The sequence below is a fragment of the Labrus bergylta genome, chromosome 23, assembly GCF_963930695.1.
Source record: "Labrus bergylta chromosome 23, fLabBer1.1, whole genome shotgun sequence".
Lineage (NCBI taxonomy): Eukaryota > Metazoa > Chordata > Actinopteri > Labriformes > Labridae > Labrus > Labrus bergylta.
The window spans coordinates 20069347-20088268 of NC_089217.1; the positions used below are offsets into that span (position 1 = coordinate 20069347).

General features: G+C 48.2%; 27 non-coding genes across 27 annotated transcripts; all 27 read left to right on the plus strand.

Annotated features, from left to right (window-relative positions):
* Positions 1-223: 223 nt before the first annotated feature.
* Positions 224-387, plus strand: LOC136177748 (U1 spliceosomal RNA). Its single transcript, XR_010665241.1, has one exon. It is a non-coding gene; the product is annotated as a U1 spliceosomal RNA (small nuclear RNA).
* A 493-nt stretch (positions 388-880) lies between these two features.
* LOC136177815 (U2 spliceosomal RNA) lies at positions 881-1071 on the plus strand. The gene has a single exon (XR_010665308.1). It is a non-coding gene; the product is annotated as a U2 spliceosomal RNA (small nuclear RNA).
* Positions 1072-1654: 583 nt separating this feature from the next.
* On the plus strand, positions 1655-1818 carry LOC136177749 (U1 spliceosomal RNA). The gene has a single exon (XR_010665242.1). It is a non-coding gene; the product is annotated as a U1 spliceosomal RNA (small nuclear RNA).
* A 493-nt stretch (positions 1819-2311) lies between these two features.
* On the plus strand, positions 2312-2502 carry LOC136177816 (U2 spliceosomal RNA). Its single transcript, XR_010665309.1, has one exon. It is a non-coding gene; the product is annotated as a U2 spliceosomal RNA (small nuclear RNA).
* Positions 2503-3073: 571 nt separating this feature from the next.
* On the plus strand, positions 3074-3237 carry LOC136177750 (U1 spliceosomal RNA). Its single transcript, XR_010665243.1, has one exon. It is a non-coding gene; the product is annotated as a U1 spliceosomal RNA (small nuclear RNA).
* A 493-nt stretch (positions 3238-3730) lies between these two features.
* Positions 3731-3921, plus strand: LOC136177889 (U2 spliceosomal RNA). The gene has a single exon (XR_010665383.1). It is a non-coding gene; the product is annotated as a U2 spliceosomal RNA (small nuclear RNA).
* Positions 3922-4514: 593 nt separating this feature from the next.
* Positions 4515-4678, plus strand: LOC136177751 (U1 spliceosomal RNA). The gene has a single exon (XR_010665244.1). It is a non-coding gene; the product is annotated as a U1 spliceosomal RNA (small nuclear RNA).
* A 493-nt stretch (positions 4679-5171) lies between these two features.
* LOC136177817 (U2 spliceosomal RNA) lies at positions 5172-5362 on the plus strand. The gene has a single exon (XR_010665310.1). It is a non-coding gene; the product is annotated as a U2 spliceosomal RNA (small nuclear RNA).
* Positions 5363-5933: 571 nt separating this feature from the next.
* LOC136177753 (U1 spliceosomal RNA) lies at positions 5934-6097 on the plus strand. Its single transcript, XR_010665246.1, has one exon. It is a non-coding gene; the product is annotated as a U1 spliceosomal RNA (small nuclear RNA).
* A 493-nt stretch (positions 6098-6590) lies between these two features.
* On the plus strand, positions 6591-6781 carry LOC136177818 (U2 spliceosomal RNA). The gene has a single exon (XR_010665311.1). It is a non-coding gene; the product is annotated as a U2 spliceosomal RNA (small nuclear RNA).
* Positions 6782-7342: 561 nt separating this feature from the next.
* Positions 7343-7506, plus strand: LOC136177754 (U1 spliceosomal RNA). The gene has a single exon (XR_010665247.1). It is a non-coding gene; the product is annotated as a U1 spliceosomal RNA (small nuclear RNA).
* Positions 7507-7999: 493 nt separating this feature from the next.
* Positions 8000-8190, plus strand: LOC136177804 (U2 spliceosomal RNA). The gene has a single exon (XR_010665297.1). It is a non-coding gene; the product is annotated as a U2 spliceosomal RNA (small nuclear RNA).
* A 569-nt stretch (positions 8191-8759) lies between these two features.
* On the plus strand, positions 8760-8923 carry LOC136177770 (U1 spliceosomal RNA). The gene has a single exon (XR_010665263.1). It is a non-coding gene; the product is annotated as a U1 spliceosomal RNA (small nuclear RNA).
* Positions 8924-9416: 493 nt separating this feature from the next.
* Positions 9417-9607, plus strand: LOC136177807 (U2 spliceosomal RNA). Its single transcript, XR_010665300.1, has one exon. It is a non-coding gene; the product is annotated as a U2 spliceosomal RNA (small nuclear RNA).
* A 575-nt stretch (positions 9608-10182) lies between these two features.
* On the plus strand, positions 10183-10346 carry LOC136177755 (U1 spliceosomal RNA). Its single transcript, XR_010665248.1, has one exon. It is a non-coding gene; the product is annotated as a U1 spliceosomal RNA (small nuclear RNA).
* A 493-nt stretch (positions 10347-10839) lies between these two features.
* On the plus strand, positions 10840-11030 carry LOC136177800 (U2 spliceosomal RNA). Its single transcript, XR_010665293.1, has one exon. It is a non-coding gene; the product is annotated as a U2 spliceosomal RNA (small nuclear RNA).
* Positions 11031-11605: 575 nt separating this feature from the next.
* On the plus strand, positions 11606-11769 carry LOC136177756 (U1 spliceosomal RNA). Its single transcript, XR_010665249.1, has one exon. It is a non-coding gene; the product is annotated as a U1 spliceosomal RNA (small nuclear RNA).
* A 493-nt stretch (positions 11770-12262) lies between these two features.
* LOC136177890 (U2 spliceosomal RNA) lies at positions 12263-12453 on the plus strand. Its single transcript, XR_010665384.1, has one exon. It is a non-coding gene; the product is annotated as a U2 spliceosomal RNA (small nuclear RNA).
* A 561-nt stretch (positions 12454-13014) lies between these two features.
* On the plus strand, positions 13015-13178 carry LOC136177757 (U1 spliceosomal RNA). The gene has a single exon (XR_010665250.1). It is a non-coding gene; the product is annotated as a U1 spliceosomal RNA (small nuclear RNA).
* Positions 13179-13671: 493 nt separating this feature from the next.
* On the plus strand, positions 13672-13862 carry LOC136177808 (U2 spliceosomal RNA). The gene has a single exon (XR_010665301.1). It is a non-coding gene; the product is annotated as a U2 spliceosomal RNA (small nuclear RNA).
* A 569-nt stretch (positions 13863-14431) lies between these two features.
* LOC136177758 (U1 spliceosomal RNA) lies at positions 14432-14595 on the plus strand. The gene has a single exon (XR_010665251.1). It is a non-coding gene; the product is annotated as a U1 spliceosomal RNA (small nuclear RNA).
* Positions 14596-15088: 493 nt separating this feature from the next.
* LOC136177952 (U2 spliceosomal RNA) lies at positions 15089-15279 on the plus strand. The gene has a single exon (XR_010665447.1). It is a non-coding gene; the product is annotated as a U2 spliceosomal RNA (small nuclear RNA).
* Positions 15280-15848: 569 nt separating this feature from the next.
* On the plus strand, positions 15849-16012 carry LOC136177759 (U1 spliceosomal RNA). Its single transcript, XR_010665252.1, has one exon. It is a non-coding gene; the product is annotated as a U1 spliceosomal RNA (small nuclear RNA).
* Positions 16013-16505: 493 nt separating this feature from the next.
* LOC136177805 (U2 spliceosomal RNA) lies at positions 16506-16696 on the plus strand. The gene has a single exon (XR_010665298.1). It is a non-coding gene; the product is annotated as a U2 spliceosomal RNA (small nuclear RNA).
* A 569-nt stretch (positions 16697-17265) lies between these two features.
* Positions 17266-17429, plus strand: LOC136177771 (U1 spliceosomal RNA). Its single transcript, XR_010665264.1, has one exon. It is a non-coding gene; the product is annotated as a U1 spliceosomal RNA (small nuclear RNA).
* A 492-nt stretch (positions 17430-17921) lies between these two features.
* LOC136177809 (U2 spliceosomal RNA) lies at positions 17922-18112 on the plus strand. Its single transcript, XR_010665302.1, has one exon. It is a non-coding gene; the product is annotated as a U2 spliceosomal RNA (small nuclear RNA).
* A 575-nt stretch (positions 18113-18687) lies between these two features.
* Positions 18688-18851, plus strand: LOC136177760 (U1 spliceosomal RNA). The gene has a single exon (XR_010665253.1). It is a non-coding gene; the product is annotated as a U1 spliceosomal RNA (small nuclear RNA).
* The last annotated feature ends 71 nt before the right edge of the window (positions 18852-18922 follow it).

Here is an 18922-nt window from a genome sequence, read left to right on the forward strand (position 1 = left end):
AAGTGTGGCACGACCTGTTAGAATGATGAGCCTTATTTCTCCACTTGCATGTAGAAAGACAAGCCCTATCGGGCCTCAACACAAAACTTTCTTCTGTGTTGAGGACAAGTAGAAGGGACACCCAGTGCAGAAACTCTGATTTCGGTGGTTCGCATGTTGTTGGGACCGTCAGTCAGGGCGATGGTCCTGTGAAGGACTCCTTTTGCCCTGAGCTGTACAACTCATACTTACCTGGCAGGGGAGATACCATGATCAAGAAGGTGGTTCACCCATGGCGAGGCCTGGCCATTGCACTCCGGTGGGGCTGACCTATGCGAATTCCCCAAATGTGGGAATCTCGACTGCATAATTTGTGGTAGTGGGGGACTGCGTTCGCGCTCTCCCCTGATGGATTGTCGAAAGTAATAAGGGGGAAACAGATAGGGACATGCTGCCTTCCAACCTGGCTGTAGCAACAGACAGACAGCAAGAATTTCCAAGGTGGCTTAAAAGCTATGCGCAGCCAGTGTCTTTGCTAGTGCTAGATCACAATATCACTCGTCAATCAAATTTGTTTCAGATTCAGCAGCCCTTGCTCTGATCAATGTGAAATCCCAGTCACGGCACATCTGCCTTACAGAACGGCTGTGGGCCAATAAAAGGCCCCAATCTTCTCCTGTCTTTTGGTTCACTTAAGTCTGCTGCAGATAAATCTGGTGGTTGAGGGTTTGAACTCATTTTTCAGAGCTTGACATAACGCATGTATCTTAAAGGTGCTTCCATCAAAGAGTTTGCTCTTCCGTTTTACCGACGGTCACTTAAAAGCAACGCTCGCTTGCCGGGACCATGGGCGAGGAGGACTGTATGGGGAATGTGATGCCGGCCTTAGCCTGTCAGGGGCATCGCTTCTCGGCCTTTTGGCTAAGATCAAGTGTAGTATCTGTTCTTATCAGTTTAATATCTGATACGTCCCCTACCCGGGGACCATATATTAAATTGATTTTTGGACTTGGGAGATGGAACAGGGGCTTGCTCCATCCACTCCACGCATCGACCCGGTATTGCAGTACCTCCGGGAACGGTGCACCCTCCTCTCTTCAGTGTTTAAAATAATCCTTTCTTTTCACTGCATTTAAGAGAAATATGTGTGTGAGTCTGGCCTGGCTTTGTCACTGTGTTGACATGCTGCCGGGACACAAGCTTTTTGAAATGAACTGGAATTTTAGTCAGGTTTGGGGTTATTTGTGTGCTAGTTTCCCCATTTGCCACTCTGTGTATGCTATTGCTGTAGTAGCACACAGACACGCAATAACATATCAACAGTCATTGTTGCAAAGTGTTTCTGGCCTAGCTGCTGCTTCGACTGTTCTTTTGTTGGCGGTAAGAAAAACACACACACACACACACACACACACACACACTGGCGGTAGCTATCGGTTGGCTTTGATGTGGAAGTGTGGCACGACCTGTTAGAATGATGAGCCTTATTTCTCCACTTGCATGTAGAAAGACAAGCCCTATCGGGCCTCAACACAAAACTTTCTTCTGTGTTGAGGACAAGTAGAAGGGACACCCAGTGCAGAAACTCTGATTTCGGTGGTTCGCATGTTGTTGGGACCGTCAGTCAGGGCGATGGTCCTGTGAAGGACTCCTTTTGCCCTGAGCTGTACAACTCATACTTACCTGGCAGGGGAGATACCATGATCAAGAAGGTGGTTCACCCATGGCGAGGCCTGGCCATTGCACTCCGGTGGGGCTGACCTATGCGAATTCCCCAAATGTGGGAATCTCGACTGCATAATTTGTGGTAGTGGGGGACTGCGTTCGCGCTCTCCCCTGATGGATTGTCGAAAGTAATAAGGGGGAAACAGATAGGGACATGCTGCCTTCCAACCTGGCTGTAGCAACAGACAGACAGCAAGAATTTCCAAGGTGGCTTAAAAGCTATGCGCAGCCAGTGTCTTTGCTAGTGCTAGATCACAATATCACTCGTCAATCAAATTTGTTTCAGATTCAGCAGCCCTTGCTCTGATCAATGTGAAATCCCAGTCACGGCACATCTGCCTTACAGAACGGCTGTGGGCCAATAAAAGGCCCCAATCTTCTCCTGTCTTTTGGTTCACTTAAGTCTGCTGCAGATAAATCTGGTGGTTGAGGGTTTGAACTCATTTTTCAGAGCTTGACATAACGCATGTATCTTAAAGGTGCTTCCATCAAAGAGTTTGCTCTTCCGTTTTACCGACGGTCACTTAAAAGCAACGCTCGCTTGCCGGGACCATGGGCGAGGAGGACTGTATGGGGAATGTGATGCCGGCCTTAGCCTGTCAGGGGCATCGCTTCTCGGCCTTTTGGCTAAGATCAAGTGTAGTATCTGTTCTTATCAGTTTAATATCTGATACGTCCCCTACCCGGGGACCATATATTAAATTGATTTTTGGACTTGGGAGATGGAACAGGGGCTTGCTCCATCCACTCCACGCATCGACCCGGTATTGCAGTACCTCCGGGAACGGTGCACCCTCCTCTCTTCAGTGTTTAAAATAATCCTTTCTTTTCACTGCATTTAAGAGAAATATGTGTGTGAGTCTGGCCTGGCTTTGTCACTGTGTTGACATGCTGCCGGGACACAAGCTTTTTGAAATGAACTGGAATTTTAGTCAGGTTTGGGGTTATTTGTGTGCTAGTTTCCCCATTTGCCACTCTGTGTATGCTATTGCTGTAGTAGCACACAGACACGCAATAACATATCAACAGTCATTGTTGCAAAGTGTTTCTGGCCTAGCTGCTGCTTCGACTGTTCTTTTGTTGGCGGTAAGAAAAACACACACACACACACACACTGGCGGTAGCTATCGGTTGGCTTTGATGTGGAAGTGTGGCACGACCTGTTAGAATGATGAGCCTTATTTCTCCACTTGCATGTAGAAAGACAAGCCCTATCGGGCCTCAACACAAAACTTTCTTCTGTGTTGAGGACAAGTAGAAGGGACACCCAGTGCAGAAACTCTGATTTCGGTGGTTCGCATGTTGTTGGGACCGTCAGTCAGGGCGATGGTCCTGTGAAGGACTCCTTTTGCCCTGAGCTGTACAACTCATACTTACCTGGCAGGGGAGATACCATGATCAAGAAGGTGGTTCACCCATGGCGAGGCCTGGCCATTGCACTCCGGTGGGGCTGACCTATGCGAATTCCCCAAATGTGGGAATCTCGACTGCATAATTTGTGGTAGTGGGGGACTGCGTTCGCGCTCTCCCCTGATGGATTGTCGAAAGTAATAAGGGGGAAACAGATAGGGACATGCTGCCTTCCAACCTGGCTGTAGCAACAGACAGACAGCAAGAATTTCCAAGGTGGCTTAAAAGCTATGCGCAGCCAGTGTCTTTGCTAGTGCTAGATCACAATATCACTCGTCAATCAAATTTGTTTCAGATTCAGCAGCCCTTGCTCTGATCAATGTGAAATCCCAGTCACGGCACATCTGCCTTACAGAACGGCTGTGGGCCAATAAAAGGCCCCAATCTTCTCCTGTCTTTTGGTTCACTTAAGTCTGCTGCAGATAAATCTGGTGGTTGAGGGTTTGAACTCATTTTTCAGAGCTTGACATAACGCATGTATCTTAAAGGTGCTTCCATCAAAGAGTTTGCTCTTCCGTTTTACTGACGGTCACTTAAAAGCAACGCTCGCTTGCCGGGACCATGGGCGAGGAGGACTGTATGGGGAATGTGATGCTGGCCTTAGCCTGTCAGGGGCATCGCTTCTCGGCCTTTTGGCTAAGATCAAGTGTAGTATCTGTTCTTATCAGTTTAATATCTGATACGTCCCCTACCCGGGGACCATATATTAAATTGATTTTTGGACTTGGGAGATGGAACAGGGGCTTGCTCCGTCCACTCCACGCATCGACCCGGTATTGCAGTACCTCCGGGAACGGTGCACCCTCCTCTCTTCAGTGTTTAAAATAATCCTTTCTTTTCACTGCATTTAAGAGAAATATGTGTGTGAGTCTGGCCTGGCTTTGTCACTGCGTTGACATGCTGCCGGGACGCAAGCTTTTTGAAATGAACTGGAATTTTAGTCAGGTTTGGGGTTATTTGTGTGCCAGTTCCCCCATTTGCCACTCTGTGTATGCTATTGCTGTAGTAGCACACAGACACGCAATAACATATCAACAGTCATTGTTGCAAAGTGTTTCTGGCCTAGCTGCTGCTTCGACTGTTCTTTTGTTGGCGGTAAGAAAAACACACACACACACACACACACACACACACACACACACACACTGGCGGTAGCTATCGGTTGGCTTTGATGTGGAAGTGTGGCACGACCTGTTAGAATGATGAGCCTTATTTCTCCACTTGCATGTAGAAAGACAAGCCCTATCGGGCCTCAACACAAAACTTTCTTCTGTGTTGAGGACAAGTAGAAGGGACACCCAGTGCAGAAACTCTGATTTCGGTGGTTCGCATGTTGTTGGGACCGTCAGTCAGGGCGATGGTCCTGTGAAGGACTCCTTTTGCCCTGAGCTGTACAACTCATACTTACCTGGCAGGGGAGATACCATGATCAAGAAGGTGGTTCACCCATGGCGAGGCCTGGCCATTGCACTCCGGTGGGGCTGACCTATGCGAATTCCCCAAATGTGGGAATCTCGACTGCATAATTTGTGGTAGTGGGGGACTGCGTTCGCGCTCTCCCCTGATGGATTGTCGAAAGTAATAAGGGGGAAACAGATAGGGACATGCTGCCTTCCAACCTGGCTGTAGCAACAGACAGACAGCAAGAATTTCCAAGGTGGCTTAAAAGCTATGCGCAGCCAGTGTCTTTGCTAGTGCTAGATCACAATATCACTCGTCAATCAAATTTGTTTCAGATTCAGCAGCCCTTGCTCTGATCAATGTGAAATCCCAGTCACGGCACATCTGCCTTACAGAACGGCTGTGGGCCAATAAAAGGCCCCAATCTTCTCCTGTCTTTTGGTTCACTTAAGTCTGCTGCAGATAAATCTGGTGGTTGAGGGTTTGAACTCATTTTTCAGAGCTTGACATAACGCATGTATCTTAAAGGTGCTTCCATCAAAGAGTTTGCTCTTCCGTTTTACCGACGGTCACTTAAAAGCAACGCTCGCTTGCCGGGACCATGGGCGAGGAGGACTGTATGGGGAATGTGATGTCGGCCTTAGCCTGTCAGGGGCATCGCTTCTCGGCCTTTTGGCTAAGATCAAGTGTAGTATCTGTTCTTATCAGTTTAATATCTGATACGTCCCCTACCCGGGGACCATATATTAAATTGATTTTTGGACTTGGGAGATGGAACAGGGGCTTGCTCCATCCACTCCACGCATCGACCCGGTATTGCAGTACCTCCGGGAACGGTGCACCCTCCTCTCTTCAGTGTTTAAAATAATCCTTTCTTTTCACTGCATTTAAGAGAAATATGTGTGTGAGTCTGGCCTGGCTTTGTCACTGTGTTGACATGCTGCCGGGACACAAGCTTTTTGAAATGAACTGGAATTTTAGTCAGGTTTGGGGTTATTTGTGTGCTAGTTTCCCCATTTGCCACTCTGTGTATGCTATTGCTGTAGTAGCACACAGACACGCAATAACATATCAACAGTCATTGTTGCAAAGTGTTTCTGGCCTAGCTGCTGCTTCGACTGTTCTTTTGTTGGCGGTAAGAAAAACACACACACACACACACACTGGCGGTAGCTATCGGTTGGCTTTGATGTGGAAGTGTGGCACGACCTGTTAGAATGATGAGCCTTATTTCTCCACTTGCATGTAGAAAGACAAGCCCTATCGGGCCTCAACACAAAACTTTCTTCTGTGTTGAGGACAAGTAGAAGGGACACCCAGTGCAGAAACTCTGATTTCGGTGGTTCGCATGTTGTTGGGACCGTCAGTCAGGGCGATGGTCCTGTGAAGGACTCCTTTTGCCCTGAGCTGTACAACTCATACTTACCTGGCAGGGGAGATACCATGATCAAGAAGGTGGTTCACCCATGGCGAGGCCTGGCCATTGCACTCCGGTGGGGCTGACCTATGCGAATTCCCCAAATGTGGGAATCTCGACTGCATAATTTGTGGTAGTGGGGGACTGCGTTCGCGCTCTCCCCTGATGGATTGTCGAAAGTAATAAGGGGGAAACAGATAGGGACATGCTGCCTTCCAACCTGGCTGTAGCAACAGACAGACAGCAAGAATTTCCAAGGTGGCTTAAAAGCTATGCGCAGCCAGTGTCTTTGCTAGTGCTAGATCACAATATCACTCGTCAATCAAATTTGTTTCAGATTCAGCAGCCCTTGCTCTGATCAATGTGAAATCCCAGTCACGGCACATCTGCCTTACAGAACGGCTGTGGGCCAATAAAAGGCCCCAATCTTCTCCTGTCTTTTGGTTCACTTAAGTCTGCTGCAGATAAATCTGGTGGTTGAGGGTTTGAACTCATTTTTCAGAGCTTGACATAACGCATGTATCTTAAAGGTGCTTCCATCAAAGAGTTTGCTCTTCCGTTTTACCGACGGTCACTTAAAAGCAACGCTCGCTTGCCGGGACCATGGGCGAGGAGGACTGTATGGGGAATGTGATGCCGGCCTTAGCCTGTCAGGGGCATCGCTTCTCGGCCTTTTGGCTAAGATCAAGTGTAGTATCTGTTCTTATCAGTTTAATATCTGATACGTCCCCTACCCGGGGACCATATATTAAATTGATTTTTGGACTTGGGAGATGGAACAGGGGCTTGCTCCATCCACTCCACGCATCGACCCGGTATTGCAGTACCTCCGGGAACGGTGCACCCTCCTCTCTTCAGTGTTTAAAATAATCCTTTCTTTTCACTGCATTTAAGAGAAATATGTGTGTGAGTCTGGCCTGGCTTTGTCACTGTGTTGACATGCTGCCGGGACACAAGCTTTTTGAAATGAACTGGAATTTTAGTCAGGTTTGGGGTTATTTGTGTGCTAGTTTCCCCATTTGCCACTCTGTGTATGCTATTGCTGTAGTAGCACACAGACACGCAATAACATATCAACAGTCATTGTTGCAAAGTGTTTCTGGCCTAGCTGCTGCTTCGACTGTTCTTTTGTTGGCGGTAAGAAAAACACACACACTGGCGGTAGCTATCGGTTGGCTTTGATGTGGAAGTGTGGCACGACCTGTTAGAATGATGAGCCTTATTTCTCCACTTGCATGTAGAAAGACAAGCCCTATCGGGCCTCAACACAAAACTTTCTTCTGTGTTGAGGACAAGTAGAAGGGACACCCAGTGCAGAAACTCTGATTTCGGTGGTTCGCATGTTGTTGGGACCGTCAGTCAGGGCGATGGTCCTGTGAAGGACTCCTTTTGCCCTGAGCTGTACAGCTCATACTTACCTGGCAGGGGAGATACCATGATCAAGAAGGTGGTTCACCCATGGCGAGGCCTGGCCATTGCACTCCGGTGGGGCTGACCTATGCGAATTCCCCAAATGTGGGAATCTCGACTGCATAATTTGTGGTAGTGGGGGACTGCGTTCGCGCTCTCCCCTGATGGATTGTCGAAAGTAATAAGGGGGAAACAGATAGGGACATGCTGCCTTCCAACCTGGCTGTAGCAACAGACAGACAGCAAGAATTTCCAAGGTGGCTTAAAAGCTATGCGCAGCCAGTGTCTTTGCTAGTGCTAGATCACAATATCACTCGTCAATCAAATTTGTTTCAGATTCAGCAGCCCTTGCTCTGATCAATGTGAAATCCCAGTCACGGCACATCTGCCTTACAGAACGGCTGTGGGCCAATAAAAGGCCCCAATCTTCTCCTGTCTTTTGGTTCACTTAAGTCTGCTGCAGATAAATCTGGTGGTTGAGGGTTTGAACTCATTTTTCAGAGCTTGACATAACGCATGTATCTTAAAGGTGCTTCCATCAAAGAGTTTGCTCTTCCGTTTTACCGACGGTCACTTAAAAGCAACGCTCGCTTGCCGGGACCATGGGCGAGGAGGACTGTATGGGGAATGTGATGTCGGCCTTAGCCTGTCAGGGGCATCGCTTCTCGGCCTTTTGGCTAAGATCAAGTGTAGTATCTGTTCTTATCAGTTTAATATCTGATACGTCCCCTATCCGGGGACCATATATTAAATTGATTTTTGGACTTGGGAGATGGAACAGGGGCTTGCTCCGTCCACTCCACGCATCGACCCGGTATTGCAGTACCTCCGGGAACGGTGCACCCTCCTCTCTTCAGTGTTTAAAATAATCCTTTCTTTTCACTGCAATTAAGAGAAATATGTGTGTGAGTCTGGCCTGGCTTTGTCACTGCGTTGACATGCTGCCGGGACGCAAGCTTTTTGAAATGAACTGGAATTTTAGTCAGGTTTGGGGTTATTTGTGTGCCAGTTCCCCCATTTGCCACTCTGTGTATGCTATTGCTGTAGTAGCACACAGACACGCAATAACATATCAACAGTCATTGTTGCAAAGTGTTTCTGGCCTAGCTGCTGCTTCGACTGTTCTTTTGTTGGCGGTAAGAAAAACACACACACACACACACTGGCGGTAGCTATCGGTTGGCTTTGATGTGGAAGTGTGGCACGACCTGTTAGAATGATGAGCCTTATTTCTCCACTTGCATGTAGAAAGACAAGCCCTATCGGGCCTCAACACAAAACTTTCTTCTGTGTTGAGGACAAGTAGAAGGGACACCCAGTGCAGAAACTCTGATTTCGGTGGTTCGCATGTTGTTGGGACCGTCAGTCAGGGCGATGGTCCTGTGAAGGACTCCTTTTGCCCTGAGCTGTACAGCTCATACTTACCTGGCAGGGGAGATACCATGATCAAGAAGGTGGTTCACCCATGGCGAGGCCTGGCCATTGCACTCCGGTGGGGCTGACCTATGCGAATTCCCCAAATGTGGGAATCTCGACTGCATAATTTGTGGTAGTGGGGGACTGCGTTTGCGCTCTCCCCTGATGGATTGTCGAAAGTAATAAGGGGGAAACAGATAGGGACATGCTGCCTTCCAACCTGGCTGTAGCAACAGACAGACAGCAAGAATTTCCAAGGTGGCTTAAAAGCTATGCGCAGCCAGTGTCTTTGCTAGTGCTAGATCACAATATCACTCGTCAATCAAATTTGTTTCAGATTCAGCAGCCCTTGCTCTGATCAATGTGAAATCCCAGTCACGGCACATCTGCCTTACAGAACGGCTGTGGGCCAATAAAAGGCCCCAATCTTCTCCTGTCTTTTGGTTCACTTAAGTCTGCTGCAGATAAATCTGGTGGTTGAGGGTTTGAACTCATTTTTCAGAGCTTGACATAACGCATGTATCTTAAAGGTGCTTCCATCAAAGAGTTTGCTCTTCCGTTTTACCGACGGCCACTTAAAAGCAACGCTCGCTTGCCGGGACCATGGGCGAGGAGGACTGTATGGGGAATGTGATGCCGGCCTTAGCCTGTCAGGGGCATCGCTTCTCGGCCTTTTGGCTAAGATCAAGTGTAGTATCTGTTCTTATCAGTTTAATATCTGATACGTCCCCTACCCGGGGACCATATATTAAATTGATTTTTGGATTTGGGAGATGGAACAGGGGCTTGCTCCGTCCACTCCACGCATCGACCCGGTATTGCAGTACCTCCGGGAACGGTGCACCCTCCTCTCTTCAGTGTTTAAAATAATCCTTTCTTTTCACTGCATTTAAGAGAAATATGTGTGTGAGTCTGGCCTGGCTTTGTCACTGCGTTGACATGCTGCCGGGACGCAAGCTTTTTGAAATGAACTGGAATTTTAGTCAGGTTTGGGGTTATTTGTGTGCTAGTTTCCCCATTTGCCACTCTGTGTATGCTATTGCTGTAGTAGCACACAGACACGCAATAACATATCAACAGTCATTGTTGCAAAGTGTTTCTGGCCTAGCTGCTGCTTCGACTGTTCTTTTGTTGGCGGTAAGAAAAACACACACACACACACACACACACTGGCGGTAGCTATCGGTTGGCTTTGATGTGGAAGTGTGGCACGACCTGTTAGAATGATGAGCCTTATTTCTCCACTTGCATGTAGAAAGACAAGCCCTATCGGGCCTCAACACAAAACTTTCTTCTGTGTTGAGGACAAGTAGAAGGGACACCCAGTGCAGAAACTCTGATTTCGGTGGTTCGCATGTTGTTGGGACCGTCAGTCAGGGCGATGGTCCTGTGAAGGACTCCTTTTGCCCTGAGCTGTACAGCTCATACTTACCTGGCAGGGGAGATACCATGATCAAGAAGGTGGTTCACCCATGGCGAGGCCTGGCCATTGCACTCCGGTGGGGCTGACCTATGCGAATTCCCCAAATGTGGGAATCTCGACTGCATAATTTGTGGTAGTGGGGGACTGCGTTCGCGCTCTCCCCTGATGGATTGTCGAAAGTAATAAGGGGGAAACAGATAGGGACATGCTGCCTTCCAACCTGGCTGTAGCAACAGACAGACAGCAAGAATTTCCAAGGTGGCTTAAAAGCTATGCGCAGCCAGTGTCTTTGCTAGTGCTAGATCACAATATCACTCGTCAATCAAATTTGTTTCAGATTCAGCAGCCCTTGCTCTGATCAATGTGAAATCCCAGTCACGGCACATCTGCCTTACAGAACGGCTGTGGGCCAATAAAAGGCCCCAATCTTCTCCTGTCTTTTGGTTCACTTAAGTCTGCTGCAGATAAATCTGGTGGTTGAGGGTTTGAACTCATTTTTCAGAGCTTGACATAACGCATGTATCTTAAAGGTGCTTCCATCAAAGAGTTTGCTCTTCCGTTTTACCGACGGTCACTTAAAAGCAACGCTCGCTTGCCGGGACCATGGGCGAGGAGGACTGTATGGGGAATGTGATGCCGGCCTTAGCCTGTCAAGGGCATCGCTTCTCGGCCTTTTGGCTAAGATCAAGTGTAGTATCTGTTCTTATCAGTTTAATATCTGATACGTCCCCTATCCGGGGACCATATATTAAATTGATTTTTGGACTTGGGAGATGGAACAGGGGCTTGCTCCATCCACTCCACGCATCGACCCGGTATTGCAGTACCTCCGGGAACGGTGCACCCTCCTCTCTTCAGTGTTTAAAATAATCCTTTCTTTTCACTGCATTTAAGAGAAATATGTGTGTGAGTCTGGCCTGGCTTTGTCACTGTGTTGACATGCTGCCGGGACACAAGCTTTTTGAAATGAACTGGAATTTTAGTCAGGTTTGGGGTTATTTGTGTGCTAGTTTCCCCATTTGCCACTCTGTGTATGCTATTGCTGTAGTAGCACACAGACACGCAATAACATATCAACAGTCATTGCTGCAAAGTGTTTCTGGCCTAGCTGCTGCTTCGACTGTTCTTTTGTTGGCGGTAAGAAAAACACACACACACACACACACACACTGGCGGTAGCTATCGGTTGGCTTTGATGTGGAAGTGTGGCACGACCTGTTAGAATGATGAGCCTTATTTCTCCACTTGCATGTAGAAAGACAAGCCCTATCGGGCCTCAACACAAAACTTTCTTCTGTGTTGAGGACAAGTAGAAGGGACACCCAGTGCAGAAACTCTGATTTCGGTGGTTCGCATGTTGTTGGGACCGTCAGTCAGGGCGATGGTCCTGTGAAGGACTCCTTTTGCCCTGAGCTGTACAACTCATACTTACCTGGCAGGGGAGATACCATGATCAAGAAGGTGGTTCACCCATGGCGAGGCCTGGCCATTGCACTCCGGTGGGGCTGACCTATGCGAATTCCCCAAATGTGGGAATCTCGACTGCATAATTTGTGGTAGTGGGGGACTGCGTTCGCGCTCTCCCCTGATGGATTGTCGAAAGTAATAAGGGGGAAACAGATAGGGACATGCTGCCGTCCAACCTGGCTGTAGCAACAGACAGACAGCAAGAATTTCCAAGGTGGCTTAAAAGCTATGCGCAGCCAGTGTCTTTGCTAGTGCTAGATCACAATATCACTCGTCAATCAAATTTGTTTCAGATTCAGCAGCCCTTGCTCTGATCAATGTGAAATCCCAGTCACGGCACATCTGCCTTACAGAACGGCTGTGGGCCAATAAAAGGCCCCAATCTTCTCCTGTCTTTTGGTTCACTTAAGTCTGCTGCAGATAAATCTGGTGGTTGAGGGTTTGAACTCATTTTTCAGAGCTTGACATAACGCATGTATCTTAAAGGTGCTTCCATCAAAGAGTTTGCTCTTCCGTTTTACCGACGGTCACTTAAAAGCAAAGCTCGCTTGCCGGGACCATGGGCGAGGAGGACTGTATGGGGAATGTGATGCCGGCCTTAGCCTGTCAGGGGCATCGCTTCTCGGCCTTTTGGCTAAGATCAAGTGTAGTATCTGTTCTTATCAGTTTAATATCTGATACGTCCCCTACCCGGGGACCATATATTAAATTGATTTTTGGACTTGGGAGATGGAACAGGGGCTTGCTCCGTCCACTCCACGCATCGACCCGGTATTGCAGTACCTCCGGGAACGGTGCACCCTCCTCTCTTCAGTGTTTAAAATAATCCTTTCTTTTCACTGCATTTAAGAGAAATATGTGTGTGAGTCTGGCCTGGCTTTGTCACTGTGTTGACATGCTGCCGGGACACAAGCTTTTTGAAATGAACTGGAATTTTAGTCAGGTTTGGGGTTATTTGTGTGCTAGTTTCCCCATTTGCCACTCTGTGTATGCTATTGCTGTAGTAGCACACAGACACGCAATAACATATCAACAGTCATTGTTGCAAAGTGTTTCTGGCCTAGCTGCTGCTTCGACTGTTCTTTTGTTGGCGGTAAGAAAAACACACACACTGGCGGTAGCTATCGGTTGGCTTTGATGTGGAAGTGTGGCACGACCTGTTAGAATGATGAGCCTTATTTCTCCACTTGCATGTAGAAAGACAAGCCCTATCGGGCCTCAACACAAAACTTTCTTCTGTGTTGAGGACAAGTAGAAGGGACACCCAGTGCAGAAACTCTGATTTCGGTGGTTCGCATGTTGTTGGGACCGTCAGTCAGGGCGATGGTCCTGTGAAGGACTCCTTTTGCCCTGAGCTGTACAGCTCATACTTACCTGGCAGGGGAGATACCATGATCAAGAAGGTGGTTCACCCATGGCGAGGCCTGGCCATTGCACTCCGGTGGGGCTGACCTATGCGAATTCCCCAAATGTGGGAATCTCGACTGCATAATTTGTGGTAGTGGGGGACTGCGTTCGCGCTCTCCCCTGATGGATTGTCGAAAGTAATAAGGGGGAAACAGATAGGGACATGCTGCCTTCCAACCTGGCTGTAGCAACAGACAGACAGCAAGAATTTCCAAGGTGGCTTAAAAGCTATGCGCAGCCAGTGTCTTTGCTAGTGCTAGATCACAATATCACTCGTCAATCAAATTTGTTTCAGATTCAGCAGCCCTTGCTCTGATCAATGTGAAATCCCAGTCACGGCACATCTGCCTTACAGAACGGCTGTGGGCCAATAAAAGGCCCCAATCTTCTCCTGTCTTTTGGTTCACTTAAGTCTGCTGCAGATAAATCTGGTGGTTGAGGGTTTGAACTCATTTTTCAGAGCTTGACATAACGCATGTATCTTAAAGGTGCTTCCATCAAAGAGTTTGCTCTTCCGTTTTACCGACGGCCACTTAAAAGCAACGCTCGCTTGCCGGGACCATGGGCGAGGAGGACTGTATGGGGAATGTGATGCCGGCCTTAGCCTGTCAGGGGCATCGCTTCTCGGCCTTTTGGCTAAGATCAAGTGTAGTATCTGTTCTTATCAGTTTAATATCTGATACGTCCCCTACCCGGGGACCATATATTAAATTGATTTTTGGATTTGGGAGATGGAACAGGGGCTTGCTCCGTCCACTCCACGCATCGACCCGGTATTGCAGTACCTCCGGGAACGGTGCACCCTCCTCTCTTCAGTGTTTAAAATAATCCTTTCTTTTCACTGCATTTAAGAGAAATATGTGTGTGAGTCTGGCCTGGCTTTGTCACTGCGTTGACATGCTGCCGGGACGCAAGCTTTTTGAAATGAACTGGAATTTTAGTCAGGTTTGGGGTTATTTGTGTGCCAGTTCCCCCATTTGCCACTCTGTGTATGCTATTGCTGTAGTAGCACACAGACACGCAATAACATATCAACAGTCATTGTTGCAAAGTGTTTCTGGCCTAGCTGCTGCTTCGACTGTTCTTTTGTTGGCGGTAAGAAAAACACACACACACACACACTGGCGGTAGCTATCGGTTGGCTTTGATGTGGAAGTGTGGCACGACCTGTTAGAATGATGAGCCTTATTTCTCCACTTGCATGTAGAAAGACAAGCCCTATCGGGCCTCAACACAAAACTTTCTTCTGTGTTGAGGACAAGTAGAAGGGACACCCAGTGCAGAAACTCTGATTTCGGTGGTTCGCATGTTGTTGGGACCGTCAGTCAGGGCGATGGTCCTGTGAAGGACTCCTTTTGCCCTGAGCTGTACAACTCATACTTACCTGGCAGGGGAGATACCATGATCAAGAAGGTGGTTCACCCATGGCGAGGCCTGGCCATTGCACTCCGGTGGGGCTGACCTATGCGAATTCCCCAAATGTGGGAATCTCGACTGCATAATTTGTGGTAGTGGGGGACTGCGTTCGCGCTCTCCCCTGATGGATTGTCGAAAGTAATAAGGGGGAAACAGATAGGGACATGCTGCCTTCCAACCTGGCTGTAGCAACAGACAGACAGCAAGAATTTCCAAGGTGGCTTAAAAGCTATGCGCAGCCAGTGTCTTTGCTAGTGCTAGATCACAATATCACTCGTCAATCAAATTTGTTTCAGATTCAGCAGCCCTTGCTCTGATCAATGTGAAATCCCAGTCACGGCACATCTGCCTTACAGAACGGCTGTGGGCCAATAAAAGGCCCCAATCTTCTCCTGTCTTTTGGTTCACTTAAGTCTGCTGCAGATAAATCTGGTGGTTGAGGGTTTGAACTCATTTTTCAGAGCTTGACATAACGCATGTATCTTAAAGGTGCTTCCATCAAAGAGTTTGCTCTTCCGTTTTACCGACGGTCACTTAAAAGCAACGCTCGCTTGCCGGGACCATGGGCGAGGAGGACTGTATGGGGAATGTGATGCCGGCCTTAGCCTGTCAGGGGCATTGCTTCTCGGCCTTTTGGCTAAGATCAAGTGTAGTATCTGTTCTTATCAGTTTAATATCTGATACGTCCCCTACCCGGGGACCATATATTAAATTGATTTTTGGACTTGGGAGATGGAACAGGGACTTGCTCCGTCCACTCCACGCATCGACCCGGTATTGCAGTACCTCCGGGAACGGTGCACCCTCCTCTCTTCAGTGTTTAAAATAATCCTTTCTTTTCACTGCATTTAAGAGAAATATGTGTGTGAGTCTGGCCTGGCTTTGTCACTGCGTTGACATGCTGCCGGGACGCAAGCTTTTTGAAATGAACTGGAATTTTAGTCAGGTTTGGGGTTATTTGTGTGCCAGTTCCCCCATTTGCCACTCTGTGTATGCTATTGCTGTAGTAGCACACAGACACGCAATAACATATCAACAGTCATTGTTGCAAAGTGTTTCTGGCCTAGCTGCTGCTTCGACTGTTCTTTTGTTGGCGGTAAGAAAAACACACACACACACACACTGGCGGTAGCTATCGGTTGGCTTTGATGTGGAAGTGTGGCACGACCTGTTAGAATGATGAGCCTTATTTCTCCACTTGCATGTAGAAAGACAAGCCCTATCGGGCCTCAACACAAAACTTTCTTCTGTGTTGAGGACAAGTAGAAGGGACACCCAGTGCAGAAACTCTGATTTCGGTGGTTCGCATGTTGTTGGGACCGTCAGTCAGGGCGATGGTCCTGTGAAGGACTCCTTTTGCCCTGAGCTGTACAGCTCATACTTACCTGGCAGGGGAGATACCATGATCAAGAAGGTGGTTCACCCATGGCGAGGCCTGGCCATTGCACTCCGGTGGGGCTGACCTATGCGAATTCCCCAAATGTGGGAATCTCGACTGCATAATTTGTGGTAGTGGGGGACTGCGTTCGCGCTCTCCCCTGATGGATTGTCGAAAGTAATAAGGGGGAAACAGATAGGGACATGCTGCCTTCCAACCTGGCTGTAGCAACAGACAGACAGCAAGAATTTCCAAGGTGGCTTAAAAGCTATGCGCAGCCAGTGTCTTTGCTAGTGCTAGATCACAATATCACTCGTCAATCAAATTTGTTTCAGATTCAGCAGCCCTTGCTCTGATCAATGTGAAATCCCAGTCACGGCACATCTGCCTTACAGAACGGCTGTGGGCCAATAAAAGGCCCCAATCTTCTCCTGTCTTTTGGTTCACTTAAGTCTGCTGCAGATAAATCTGGTGGTTGAGGGTTTGAACTCATTTTTCAGAGCTTGACATAACGCATGTATCTTAAAGGTGCTTCCATCAAAGAGTTTGCTCTTCCGTTTTACCGACGGTCACTTAAAAGCAACGCTCGCTTGCCGGGACCATGGGCGAGGAGGACTGTATGGGGAATGTGATGTCGGCCTTAGCCTGTCAGGGGCATCGCTTCTCGGCCTTTTGGCTAAGATCAAGTGTAGTATCTGTTCTTATCAGTTTAATATCTGATACGTCCCCTATCCGGGGACCATATATTAAATTGATTTTTGGACTTGGGAGATGGAACAGGGGCTTGCTCCGTCCACTCCACGCATCGACCCGGTATTGCAGTACCTCCGGGAACGGTGCACCCTCCTCTCTTCAGTGTTTAAAATAATCCTTTCTTTTCACTGCAATTAAGAGAAATATGTGTGTGAGTCTGGCCTGGCTTTGTCACTGCGTTGACATGCTGCCGGGACGCAAGCTTTTTGAAATGAACTGGAATTTTAGTCAGGTTTGGGGTTATTTGTGTGCCAGTTCCCCCATTTGCCACTCTGTGTATGCTATTGCTGTAGTAGCACACAGACACGCAATAACATATCAACAGTCATTGTTGCAAAGTGTTTCTGGCCTAGCTGCTGCTTCGACTGTTCTTTTGTTGGCGGTAAGAAAAACACACACACACACACACTGGCGGTAGCTATCGGTTGGCTTTGATGTGGAAGTGTGGCACGACCTGTTAGAATGATGAGCCTTATTTCTCCACTTGCATGTAGAAAGACAAGCCCTATCGGGCCTCAACACAAAACTTTCTTCTGTGTTGAGGACAAGTAGAAGGGACACCCAGTGCAGAAACTCTGATTTCGGTGGTTCGCATGTTGTTGGGACCGTCAGTCAGGGCGATGGTCCTGTGAAGGACTCCTTTTGCCCTGAGCTGTACAGCTCATACTTACCTGGCAGGGGAGATACCATGATCAAGAAGGTGGTTCACCCATGGCGAGGCCTGGCCATTGCACTCCGGTGGGGCTGACCTATGCGAATTCCCCAAATGTGGGAATCTCGACTGCATAATTTGTGGTAGTGGGGGACTGCGTTTGCGCTCTCCCCTGATGGATTGTCGAAAGTAATAAGGGGGAAACAGATAGGGACATGCTGCCTTCCAACCTGGCTGTAGCAACAGACAGACAGCAAGAATTTCCAAGGTGGCTTAAAAGCTATGCGCAGCCAGTGTCTTTGCTAGTGCTAGATCACAATATCACTCGTCAATCAAATTTGTTTCAGATTCAGCAGCCCTTGCTCTGATCAATGTGAAATCCCAGTCACGGCACATCTGCCTTACAGAACGGCTGTGGGCCAATAAAAGGCCCCAATCTTCTCCTGTCTTTTGGTTCACTTAAGTCTGCTGCAGATAAATCTGGTGGTTGAGGGTTTGAACTCATTTTTCAGAGCTTGACATAACGCATGTATCTTAAAGGTGCTTCCATCAAAGAGTTTGCTCTTCCGTTTTACCGACGGCCACTTAAAAGCAACGCTCGCTTGCCGGGACCATGGGCGAGGAGGACTGTATGGGGAATGTGATGCCGGCCTTAGCCTGTCGGGGCATCGCTTCTCGGCCTTTTGGCTAAGATCAAGTGTAGTATCTGTTCTTATCAGTTTAATATCTGATACGTCCCCTACCCGGGGACCATATATTAAATTGATTTTTGGATTTGGGAGATGGAACAGGGGCTTGCTCCGTCCACTCCACGCATCGACCCGGTATTGCAGTACCTCCGGGAACGGTGCACCCTCCTCTCTTCAGTGTTTAAAATAATCCTTTCTTTTCACTGCATTTAAGAGAAATATGTGTGTGAGTCTGGCCTGGCTTTGTCACTGCGTTGACATGCTGCCGGGACGCAAGCTTTTTGAAATGAACTGGAATTTTAGTCAGGTTTGGGGTTATTTGTGTGCTAGTTTCCCCATTTGCCACTCTGTGTATGCTATTGCTGTAGTAGCACACAGACACGCAATAACATATCAACAGTCATTGTTGCAAAGTGTTTCTGGCCTAGCTGCTGCTTCGACTGTTCTTTTGTTGGCGGTAAGAAAAACACACACACACACACACACACACTGGCGGTAGCTATCGGTTGGCTTTGATGTGGAAGTGTGGCACGACCTGTTAGAATGATGAGCCTTATTTCTCCACTTGCATGTAGAAAGACAAGCCCTATCGGGCCTCAACACAAAACTTTCTTCTGTGTTGAGGACAAGTAGAAGGGACACCCAGTGCAGAAACTCTGATTTCGGTGGTTCGCATGTTGTTGGGACCGTCAGTCAGGGCGATGGTCCTGTGAAGGACTCCTTTTGCCCTGAGCTGTACAGCTCATACTTACCTGGCAGGGGAGATACCATGATCAAGAAGGTGGTTCACCCATGGCGAGGCCTGGCCATTGCACTCCGGTGGGGCTGACCTATGCGAATTCCCCAAATGTGGGAATCTCGACTGCATAATTTGTGGTAGTGGGGGACTGCGTTCGCGCTCTCCCCTGATGGATTGTCGAAAGTAATAAGGGGGAAACAGATAGGGACATGCTGCCTTCCAACCTGGCTGTAGCAACAG